Consider the following 12251-nt stretch of genomic DNA (forward strand, 5'->3'; position numbering starts at 1 on the left):
GTCCCTATTTGATTCCACAATCTAGGGAGAAGATGACCAAGATTCATCAATGGATGTGTCCTGTCTACTGGAAACCTTCACAGCACTCATCCTCCAGGAGCCGAGGAATGGCCTGGTTCCTGTCCTGCAGAGGGGAACACCTCATAGGGCCATGAATTTTTATATTCCTACCCAAATCTGGTCAGTCCTCAGAAGGTGCTGGAGCTGCTGTGTAAAAGGTGTGTATCAATCACCTTCAAGCCCTGGCACATGGCCATCTCCTACTTGGTGCTGGGATTTCTGGGCAATCAGTCCCCTCGGGAGAAAGTAGTGTTTTCAGAGGAGAACCCTGCCTGGATGTTTAGAAAACCGAGTAGGATGATCCCAAGGAGTGTCTGCCTCAGGCCTGGTTCTGTGTAACATGCTGCCTGCAGCTCTGGTCTTACCCTGTGGGCATGTCCCTTCCCTGTGAGAAAGTTCTCTACCTCAGGCCTCACTACTCTGAGGCTTCAGGAAAAGCAATTTTCACATTTGGGAAAGAGTCTGTGGATTGCATCTGGGAGCGTTCCAACCTGCATGTAGTCAGAACAGGGACTCTTGGGGAGAAAGGAATGGGGTCCTGGCCCTGAGGTAGCTACGCATTAGGTGATTGGGCTCAGTCATCACTCAAATGTATGTGTAACACCACTATTGGCCATCACTTGGCCTATCATTTAGGAAGCAATGCAGACAAACCTCCTAGCCCTCTGGAACTTCCATGATTGTCAGGAAGTTAGTCAAGCCCACCAGCCATCTTGGCAGATGAGGGGCACAGCATATTAGAGGTGACAGCCTCCTCTCCTTCTCTAGGTTTAGAAACCTGCAGCCAGATGTTTGTGAGGAGTGGCTTAAAAAAAAAGAAGTGAGTGGTCTTTGGGCCAGTTGGGAGGGCTCCTGTTTTAAGAGGGGCCAATTGAGGGGCTGTTGTAAAAGATAGCTGGGTAAACCCCAATTTCCACCCTGTATGATTTCCAGCAGAGGACTCGACTCTGGGGCTTATACTGTAGAAAGCACATAGTGTGCTGCAATGGGATTCTGGACACCCAAGGAGCAGAGGAGTGGATGGGGCCTCAGAACCAGGCTCTGTGAGGATCCCATCCCAACACAGCCAATCCCAGCCTGGGCTGCCCATACTTTACTGTACAGAGACTGGAAAGCAAGTGTGGGGAGCCCCTTACCCACACATGTGCCTCAAAGGTTGCCCTTTTGATGTGGTGCATGGGCCTGCTTGGCCACTCATTGGGAAGCCCATGATGCACGGACCTTGGGAGGTGCTACCTAAAGGAGAGACCCAGTCCCTCATGACTCCCTGTCTCACTCCACACTCCACAGCACCCTCTGCTCCATCATTGAAATGTGGCTGTGCCTCTCTCCAGAATATTTTTGAGGTCCCAAGACTTGGACAACCTGAAATATCTCAGGGCCTTCCTGTTACTCATTATGCCTGAATCAGAGGGGAACTTCCATGTCCTTTCCCAGCTGGAGAACACAGATCCTGTGAGTCTGAGCTCTCTGATTATGGGGATGGGGCCTGGGGTGGATGACTGAAGGTGTGTGCAGAGGAATCTCTGCTGGTGCCCCTGAGATCTGCCATATGATCCCAAGACACACAAGGCTGACATCCTGCAACTGATGGAACCTAGTCTGGGAAGATGTCCTATTGGGGAGGGCCTGGGCTATTCTCAGAGGCAGCATTCTAGTGTGAATTAGGAAAGGCCCAAGGAAAGTCAGTCATGTTGGGTGTTTTCTCCTGCAGCTCTAGCACCACCCCAAGTGATATAATTGCCTCCAGTAGCCATGGCCTAATTTACCTGCTTACATTTTTGGGAGCATATTATCACATTCCCTGTGAAGGAGGAGGAATAGCCCTGAAAACCGAAGTTGGCCCTACACCAGCACTGACCACACAGGAAGATATGGAGCCATGAGTGGCCACTGTAAACATTCAGGAAGAGGAGACAGCTTAGCTGCCACTAAGCAAGTGAGTGGACATTGAACGTTATCCTCCACTTGAGATTATATATACACACACACACACACACACACACACACACACACGCACAAACATATGGTGCTCCAAGCTGCCATCCCATCCTTTGAAAGAGAGCCACCTTTCCTGGCAACAACATAAATTTCAGGCACCAAAACACCAGAGGCAAGAAGTCAAGAAACTATTAGGCCAGCAGCCCTCAACTTATCCTGGAATGTATGCTCACCACCCTAGTTCTCATGTTTTCTATGGCACCTCCTACATGTGAGCTTCTGAGCATTACCCAGTGCCAGACCCCCCAGCTCATCTCTCCTTCCACTTCCCTCTGAGATTGTCTATTTTTTTGTGTGATGGTAACTCTTTCATTTTTAGGATGGCATTGTAAGTATTTTTAGTGACAATCTTTTATGTTGACCTAAAAATGCTCATCCATTCACCAGGCTGTGCCACCATCAGCACTGTGTAGCTGCTGGTGGAGCCCATGTAGAGCTCATGGTGCTGTGGGAGAGGACACAAACAGGCCATTCTGGAGAAGGTGAGATAGAGGCCCCTGTGTATAGAGCAGAGGTGACTGCCTAATGAGTGTTGAAGATTTCAGGCCATTATAACTCATACTGTGATCTGTGATATTAACTATTTTAACTGTCATGTGGCACTAAAAATCCTGTTCATATAAGATAAAAACCTTAATATGTGCATTCTTATTGCTCCACAGATCATGGCTCACCATCCTCTTATTCTCCAAGACACACTATTGAAGTTAGAACCATTAATAAATCAGTACTGGTCTGTACTATTTAAATAAAAGGAAGAGTCTTATGTTTTGCACTTCACATAAAAAATCTGTGCATCTTGCACTACTTTGTCACACTTATAATGCAAAGGAAATGTTCATGAAGGAAATTAAAGGGCTGCTCCAGGGCATATGTAAATGACAAGAAAGCAAATAACAGCATTATTTCTCATTTGGAAAAAACCTTTCATAGTGTGGAGAAAAGAAGAAACGACTCACGTTCCATTCAGCCAAAGCCAAATCCAGATAAGGCCATCACTTTAGATTGTTCTACTGACAAGAGAAGTGAGAAAGCTGCAGAACAAGTTTGAAGGTGCCAGAGTTTGGTCCATGATGTTCTTGGCAAGAGGCTCCTCTCCATAAAATAAAAGTGCAAGGCAAAGAAGCAAGTGCTGATGCAGAAGCTCTTGCAAGCCATCAAGGAGGTCTTGCTAACCTATTTGATGAAGATGTTTTGTGGGTTAGGTAGTAGGTGTCCCCAGAAGCTCACAGGTGAGCCAATGCAAGGTTTATCCATGAGATGATTCAGTTTTGGGATCAGTGAGTTAATCCCCTGACAGAAATGAACAGGCAGCAGGCATGGAAGGGCATGTGATGGACCCTTCCCAAGACTGGGGGTGCAGGTGGCACCTGTGGAAGTGTCCAGTGGCTGTGAAATAAGTCTGGTATCCAGGACTAAAGCCTATAGAGGCCAGCCTTAGCATTCCACAGCAGGGTTCCACATTGGAGTTTCCCAGTGACCAGGAGCAGTGTCAGGATTCTGTAGCAGGAGCATCCATCTGTGAGAAGGATGTCAAACAGGAGTCCCAAGGCATTTTGGGGAGCCCAGATTTATCAGTGGCAGGATGGAGACTTGGCCTCAGGCTTGGAGGACAGCCATGAGCAGGAGCCAGGGCAGTGAAGCCTTGGTGTTGGGCCTCTGTGGAAGTGTCAGTGTCTGGAGTTCAGTTATGGCAGTGGTGGCAAAGGCAACTGAGGAGTCTGGAGATGGCAGCAGCAAGCCAAGCATCCAGACAGGAGCATCCTCATCCTCTGGTGGTGGTAGGAGTCTGGTCCCAATGCAGTGGTGGTGGCTGCAGCATTACTGGTGGCCATGTGGGGACCCCAGTGGCCACAGTGTGGAACTCTGGTGATGGTGACAGCATGGGACAGTGGGCCTCAGACTCAGAGGGCGAATGGAGGCTGTGATGGTCTCTGCAGTGGCTCCTCCAGGTGACTGGTCTTGCTGCTAGTAGGGCCTGCCTGCTCAGGAAGCAGGACACAGGAGCTGGTGGTACACAGACAGCTGCTGAGGACCTTATACTGACCAGGCCAACCATGCCTGGCATTGGCCTTGAGTCCACCAGGCGGCTCCTCACCTGATCCTTGAGCCCCTCCCTGGGTTGTAGCCTCTAAGGGGCAAGTAGGCCATCTGCCAGCTGGGGCAGACTTTGGAGAGGACACCCACCCTCCCCAGCCACGTCTCCCCTGGGCTGTGGCAGCAGAGTGCAGAGGTGGGAGGTGGGGGGGGGCTAGGAAATCCTCACCCTCCAAGCACATCCTGGGGCAGGACAAGAGTGGAGGGCACAGGTGGCAGAGGGAGTCTAAGGGTGCAGAGCCCTCTGTCTTGGTCTTCTGCTGCCCTTAGCCACAGAAATGGCTTTGGGGGTGAAGATGTTCTAGGACCTCTGCTCTCTGTCCCCACAGTCCATGCAGGATGTGGCTGGGGACAGTGGGGTTCTCTCCTAAGGCCACCTCAACCTGGCAGAGAGCCTAGTTCCTCAGTAGAAGCTGTACCAGGGGATGAGGTGAGCAGACACCAAGTGGGCTCATGGCCAGAGCGAGGCATGGCAGCTGAGGGCAGATAAGTTCCTGGACATCTGCCTGGGTACTGCTGTCTCCCACATGCTTCTTCCTGAGCAGGTCAAGTCCACCAGGAGAAAGACCAGGGCCTGGAGCTTCCAGAGGCCATCCCAGCTACTGGTCACCTTCTCACTCTGATGCCCCACTATCCCATGCCCTCACTGCCACTGCCAGCCTGGAGCTCTTCACTGCAGCCACCCAGACTCCCCACATGGACACTGGATGCCACCTTCACCACCCTGCAGCCGGACCCCAGTTACTGCTGCAGGATGGAGATGCTCACTGCTGGACACTGCCTGTTGTTGCTTCCCCTGCTTCTGGGCTCTTCTGGTGCCACCACCATCATGCATCAATTGAACTTTCAAACTCCAGCTGGACTCTGACGCTGCCCACCAAGGACCCAACGTCACTGCACTTCACCCCAAGCCTGATATCCGACCCTTATACTGAGGACCCCTGATGCAGGTGCATGTTGCTCTCACCCCTGCCAGACTCTGGAGCTCCACCCTGCTGCCACCAGACTTTAACATGGACACCAGACAGTGATGCTCAGCACTGGATGCCAACTTCATTGCAACTGCAGCCAGACTCTTGTCACTATGGCAGGATGACAACTCTCAGGACTGGATGCCTCTGTTGTCACACCACTGTTTCTGGATTCTTCCGCAGTCACCGCCACCATGAGTAGGAAGCAAGGTACACAGCTGCATGCTGACACCTCCACAGACACCCACACCCCATGCCAATAATCTACTCCTGAATTTTGATGCCTGATGCCCTATGCTAAAAGTGGCTAGATGCTGCTATGGCCACCAGATGCCCCCATTTCATGATGGTGCCATTTGAGTGAATTGACTCCAAGGCTGCTGGTCTGCTCAAGATATACAAGAGCTGGGAAACTGGGCATTCTCCATCACAGTCACTTCACCATGCTGCCTGCCTTTCGCCCCCCCCCCTCCCAGGACCAGCCACCAGTCCTCAGGACCCTTGAGGAGTTATGACTCTAACTCAGGGAACTCATCCAAATAAACTAGTGAGCAATGAAATAAAGGCTGAGGTCCTCACAGCAGGCAGTGTGTGGGTCTAGGTGGGTCCAGCTCACTGCTGAGGGAGCAGGGTCAGAGCCTGGGAACTGCTGACCAGGTCTGGACCTGATCCTGTAGGGCAAGCTGGAGAGGGATCTCTGGATACTCTGGGAGTCCAGCCCTGGAAGCCCCTTCTGGTCCTTTCTCCTAAACTTCCCACCACGTCTTCTTCCCCTATCCCCCATGCCTCCCTGAGGGGACTTTGTGTCCTGGACATAGGGCCATATGGGCACTGGGTCTCTGGGCAGTGGTGTGAGGCCTGAGCACATTGTAGCAGGCTGGGGACAGCCAGACTCACCATACCTGGACTTGGAGAAAAACAGCCTATGGGAAAATACCCTCCTTGATCTACCAAATTTAGCCTAACATTGGCTTCTTCCAAGAGATTATCAAGAAAGGAAAAAGTTAGCAAGTTTTGTCTGGCTAAGGGGTAGTATAAGGAGACGTAAAGACTTCAGAGTGGGTGGAGCTGGATTCAAATCCCTGGGTGACCTTGACCAGGGTGCAGAACTAGGTACAACCTTGGGTTTGCATCTGGTAAAGATGGTGAGGAGGATAAGCCAAGGGTAAATTAAGCTGCTGAGCACTGCCTAAACTTTGGGATCCAAGTAGGCATATGACATAATTTCCACGCAGAAATCTATTCTGAGCTTAAAGTTAACCCACTTTGAAGTGCAATTGACCTTTGAGACAGGGGGTTAAAATTTATTTTTTATTTTTTAGATGAAATGATAATATATGGAAGATCATAAGCCAATGTTGGGTAAGGCTTCTGAAATTATAGGTTGTTTTCAAATTTGTTTAAAGTTACATTGAGATAAATCTACATAGTTCAAGCCTCCTGGGATATCCCCCACCTCTGTCACACCCCCACACTGAGCACTGTCCACAATCCCTTACTCTTCTTTAGAGTGTCACCAAATATGTCAATACATGTATGTACACATGCAGAAATATACATTATGTAATATTTTGTTCCTTTTGGAATTTCCTGAAAATAAAATCTCTTATTCTTACGTACATTCTTTTGCAGCTTTCTCTTGTTAATTTGCACCCTTTAAGCTGAGCATCAGGAAGAAGGAAAAACCTGACAAGCTCAAGGATCAGAAGGACACCAACCCTGCTCAAGTCACTCTGGAAGCTGACTAGCCTGCATGTGCCCAAAGCTAGAGGAAACATCAGCCCTGCTTCAGCCACTGTGGGCTGGATGATCCACACAAGGTGTAAGATAAACTCGCCAACAGGAAAATGGACTGTTTCTCCCTCTAAGACAGCTCTTATACTGTCATTGCCACCACTTACTTCTTTCATATACAGAGTCCTTTCTTTTGTCTTGACTCTAGGACTGATAACAATCAAACACATAGTTAACAATATCAGAAAACTACCACATGTACCAGTTCAAACCTGAATGGGTATTACACTTGGGATCCAAGCTCACTATTTGGTGGATGGTTTCCTATTCTTGATGGATTCAAATCCTAATTGACATAGCAGGGATTATGCTATGAACTTGTTCATTGCTTCCATGTTTGTTTCCTCTTTACATTACAACTAGTGGGTCTACTATAGAAGCAGCTGTTAAAAAAAAAAAAAAAAAACTATGATGTGACATTATATAAAGCTTAAAGCCAAGAAGAGAATAATGCTTTTTGACTTAGAGGATTAAATAGTGAGCATCAAAGGGGGTAATGATGTAGCCCACAGAAGACCCCCCATCTTCATTGTAAGATATAAGCCTCTCTCCTAGTCAAGAAGATATTGTTTAAGAAGTGAGCAGGATTTCTAGAGAACTTATTGTGCTTTGAGCTCCTCTTTGTTGTGAAGGCCAGGTTTCTTGTAAAGGCCTGCAGGGCTGGGGTTGTGGTCAGTGACAGAGCACTTGCCTAGCATATGTGAGACCTGGGGTTTGATTCTCGGCACCACATAAAAATAGAAAAAAAAATACATGTATTAGTCTCATCTACAATTTAAAAAAAAAAGGTCTCCAATCATGTATGTTGATGTGCAAAAGATCTGTTTCCATAGTAAAAAAATTGTGAAACCTCTGTCCAACCTAAGAACGTGGAACAAAATGTAACTGTTATGTTAACCATTGTGTTGTACAACCACCCACTGAAGTCTCTGAGAATTTCCAGACCTGAGGTCCAGAGATTGTTTGGCGTTAGCCCTTCTGGATTGCTGCAGCTTAAATAAATCTGCTTCCTCCAAATTCCTCAGGTGTCCAGCCTCATCTATCCTACATCAATGCCTGCTTGAAATGCTAGAATGTCCCCATTCTTGAAGAGCACACAGAGACAGTCTCTCAGACTTCGTCACAGTATGAATTCTATGAAAAGTCATTCATCACAAAAAAAACTAAAGGCAGGTTACACTACAGGGACTTCCTGGAAGTAACATCAAATTTGCATGATAAAACTTGTACACCTATATTGAATTGCCATGATATACCCCATAAAGATATACAAATGAAACGAATAAAAAAATTTAATCTGGGGGAAAATATGTTTTGCGAGAAATCTGAAAGCCATGCTTGCATTTTGTGTTGTTTTAAATGTTATACTGTAATAATATTTTATAACATCATTACACTTTTTAAATCCGAAAAAGACATCAGAATTTTGTAGCATAATATTGTCAAAAAGGGAAAATTTTATTGATTATAAGCAGAGCTAACAGTTTAATTAAAGTTTTTCACCAGACACCAACTCCATCAGAACCACAGTCTGGTGAAGCCACCGCTTGGTTTCTGCCCAGGCAAGTGCCCATGTGTGCCTGGCTCTTTGCCACCCAGTAGATAGAAGCCCTGACTGAGGGTGGTGGGACCTGAATTCCAGCCCCCTTAGTGCTTATCTTGGGGCAACTTGCATAGCTGTGCTCTGCTTTAATTTCTTCTCTGTGAGGACTTGTGTCCAATCTGCCCATGGAGCTGTTGAAGATCAGTGAGGAGCTTCACCAAATTTAAGGAAGCCTGGCTGCTGTACAGTGTGAGGAGGGACATCCTGCCAAAGGTAGCTCTGTGACCCCCACCCTCTCCATGCTCTCCTTCATGGTCTTTGTGAAAGGCAGGGGGATTTTGTTCATCTGCCATGCAGCCTGCCAGCTCCAAGGCAAAAGGACCCTCCTCTGACCTCTACCTGCCAAACCAAAGAAGCCATTGTCACTTCTCTCAGGTGGTGAGAGATGTTAGATCACAGTAGTGAGCACTGAAATGCAAACCAATAACAGGAAATGTCATGGGTTTTCTTTATGTTGCTCTTAAAGTTTCCTTAAAATTACTTTTAAGGCAAGTGGGTAAACAGATAATGCAGGAAAAACAATAGATATATGAATAATCAGAACAAAGGGAGTCAATTAAGAAACACACCAAGAAAGATTAATTGGGCTATTACTAACTCTTGGCAAAATCAGTTGGGGTCATTGTGAAGCTAGAATTTATGGCCATAAGAGTCTCAATAAATGTCAGAAGAGAAATTTTCTTAGCATTTCAGGAGAAAAAAAGTTCTGTCTGGTCATTGACCCCAATATCACACTAACATAGTATTTACTTGTAAATGAAGCCCCCTCCCACTTAATATGATGGCCACTATGACAGTTCTGGAGAGGAACAACTAAGGTCAAAACCTCTACCCCCTGACATGAAGGAGTTGAACACATGACTGGCAAAGAGTGGAGAAGGTGGACCCAGTTCTCAGGGAACCATAAAATACCAATGAATTTGGAGACAGCACTCTTTCCTTCCTTTTTCTCTGCGGGCAGCTGACCCACTCTCTTGAGAATGCTCTTCATTTGAGCCTTACATTACTTTACTTTAAGAAAAAGTTATCTTGCATTGCCTTTGGTGTCTGACTTCAAATTTTCTTTCTTTGGAACACAAGAAGTGAGGTTTGGAGCTTCAACTTCCCACTCTCCAGTGACATCTAACCAGGTGCATTAACTCAGATTGACAGCAATCTACAGGAAGGCATTTGAACCTCACCTTGTTCCTCTCCCAACTTTGGTTGAAATGATGTCTAACAGCCCCTGATAACTTGCAGTTTGCTTTGGGTTTCTCTGTCTACACTTTCTTCTGCTGAAACCTCTTTCATATGTCACACTCATACCTGATGTCATTTATGTTGTCACTATTCATCTTTTTTCCTGTTAATAACTGTAGTGACACCTTTTGTTTTTCCTGCTGATATGTTGATGTACACTCTCTCTTGCTTTTGTGTCATCCATTTGAGCAAGGCCATTGAGAGGCAATGAGGCTCCATTGTTATGGCTGTTGCCTTATGGTGTCCCCATGACTCTCTTCAGCAATGAGCATCATACCACCATTTTTTAGAGGCTGCTTTCAGAATCTGGAGGGCAATGAATTCACCACCTTTACCTACTTACAAATCATCTCATGGGGCATTAGTTGAAGATCCCTCACAACTAAGAAACCTTTTCTCGGTATCTTTTCTTCACCAAAAATGGTAATTATGGTTCTTACTCTACAGTGACTGAATGGACCCTATCTCCCCTCACATTTATTATTCCAAAGGAAAGCCAAAGAATATAATGACTCTTGCTTTTTTCTATGTCACTTATCCTGTTGCTATTTTTGGACTATCTATGCTTCCAACAGAGTGACACAAAACCCCCTGCTTTCTCTCCCCTACTTTTCAAAATCATGTCCATCCTACTCTTAAAATTCTCTGCAAATGGATTAAGGGTCACTTCCCAAGTTATATCAACTGGCTGGCATAAGGTTATTAAGTATTCAATAAGATTACAGGCTTGAGCAACAGAGTTCATCAAATGAGGCATGAGTTGATGAATTTGGAAAAGCATTCTATGGAACCACACAGGGATGCCTCCTGTTTCTGGATTTAACATGGAATGTATGAGAGGGACACATTCAGTCCTTCATTTCTCTTGCCTGTCAGTACTGCTAGGGAGTCCTGGGAGTATTGACAGACTTATCTTCAGGAAGTCTAAACTACAATACTCTTTCCCCATTAGATTCATGTTGCAGAAAGCAAGGAAAATGGCCAGAAGTCCCCTAAATAAGGCTTTCTTTTTACTAAGGGATTCAAAAAATTATGTGCTATGTGGAGCACTGATGAGGCCTTTCTAGCAATGATGAGTCAAAACATTACTGGCCTAGAGTATCCCCAAACCACACCTCCCTTCCTCTCAACAATGTACTTACCACTCTAATCTGTCAAAATCGAATTCTCCCACTCTCCTCTGCTTTTTTTTTTTTTTAATTTTTTATTGTGGGTTGTTCAAAACATTACAAATTTCTTGACATATCATATTCCACACTTTGATTCAAGTGGGTTATGAACTCCCACCTTCACCCCATACACAGATTGCAGAATCACATCAGTTACACATCCATTGATTTACATATTGCCATACTAGTGTCTGTTGTGCTCCGCTGCCTTTCCCATCCTCCCCCCTCCCCCCTCCCCACCTCTCCCCTCCCCTCCCCTCCTCTCTCTCTACTCCCTCCACTGTATAACCCTGAGGGTCTCCTTCCATTACCATGCAATTTCCCTTCTCTCTCCCTTTCCCTCCCACCTCACATCCCTGTTAAATGTTAATCTTCTTCTCCTGCTCTTCGTCCCTACTCTGATTTTAGTTACTCTCCTTATATCAAAGAAGACATTTGGCATTTGCTTTTTAGGGATTGGCTAGTTTCACTTAGCATAATCTGCTCTAATGCCATCCATTTCCCTGTAAATTCTATGATTTTGTCATTTTTTAATGCAGAGTAATACTCCATTGTGTATAAATGCCACATTTTTTTTATCCATTCGTCTATTGAAGGGCATCTAGGTTGGTTCCACAGTCTTGCTATTGTGAACTGTGCTGCTATGAACATCGATGTAGCAGTGTCCCTGTAGCATGCTCTTTTTAGGTCTTTAGGGAATAGACCAAGAAGGGGAATAGCTGGGTCAAATGGTGGCTCCATTCCCAGCTTTCCAAGAAATCTCCATACTGCTTTCCAAATTGGCTGCACCAATCTGCAGTCCCACCAGCAATGTACAAGTGTACCCTTTTCCCCACATCCTCGCCAGCACTTGTTGTTGTTTGACTTCCTAATGGCTGCCAATCTTACTGGAGTGAGATGGTATCTTAGGGTGGTTTTGATTTGCATTTCTCTGACAGCTAGAGATGTTGAGCATTTTTTCATGTACTTGTTGATTGACTGTATGTCCTCCTCTGAGAAGTGTCTGTTCAGGTCCTTGGCCCATTTGTTGATTGGGTTGTTTGTTCTCTTATTGTCTAATTTTTTGAGTTCTTTGTATACTCTGGATATTAGGGCTCTATCTGAAGTGTGAGGAGTAAAGATTTGTTCCCAGGGTGTAGGCTCCCTATTTACCTCTCTTATTGTTTCTTTTGCTGAGAAAAAACTTTTTAGTTTGAGTAAGTCCCATTTGTTGATTCTAGTTATTAACTTTTGTGCTATGGGTGTCCTATTGAGGAATTTGGAGCCCGACCCCACAGTATGTAGATCGTAGCCAACTTTTTCTTCTATCAGACGGCG

General features: G+C 46.0%; 1 long non-coding RNA gene across 1 annotated transcript in view; it reads left to right on the forward strand.

Moving 5' to 3' along the window:
* The first annotated feature begins 1396 nt into the window (after window positions 1-1396).
* Window positions 1397-12251, forward strand: part of LOC125614706 — a 19337-nt gene continuing 8482 nt past the window's right edge. Inside the window, exons 1-2 of the long non-coding RNA XR_007345273.1 lie at window positions 1397-1406; window positions 7582-7588. This is a non-coding gene — a long non-coding RNA (uncharacterized LOC125614706). The remainder of the gene's footprint in view (window positions 1407-7581; window positions 7589-12251) is intronic.

Source organism: Marmota marmota, unplaced genomic scaffold, assembly GCF_001458135.2.
Source record: "Marmota marmota marmota unplaced genomic scaffold, marMar, whole genome shotgun sequence".
Taxonomy (NCBI): Eukaryota; Metazoa; Chordata; class Mammalia; order Rodentia; family Sciuridae; genus Marmota; species Marmota marmota.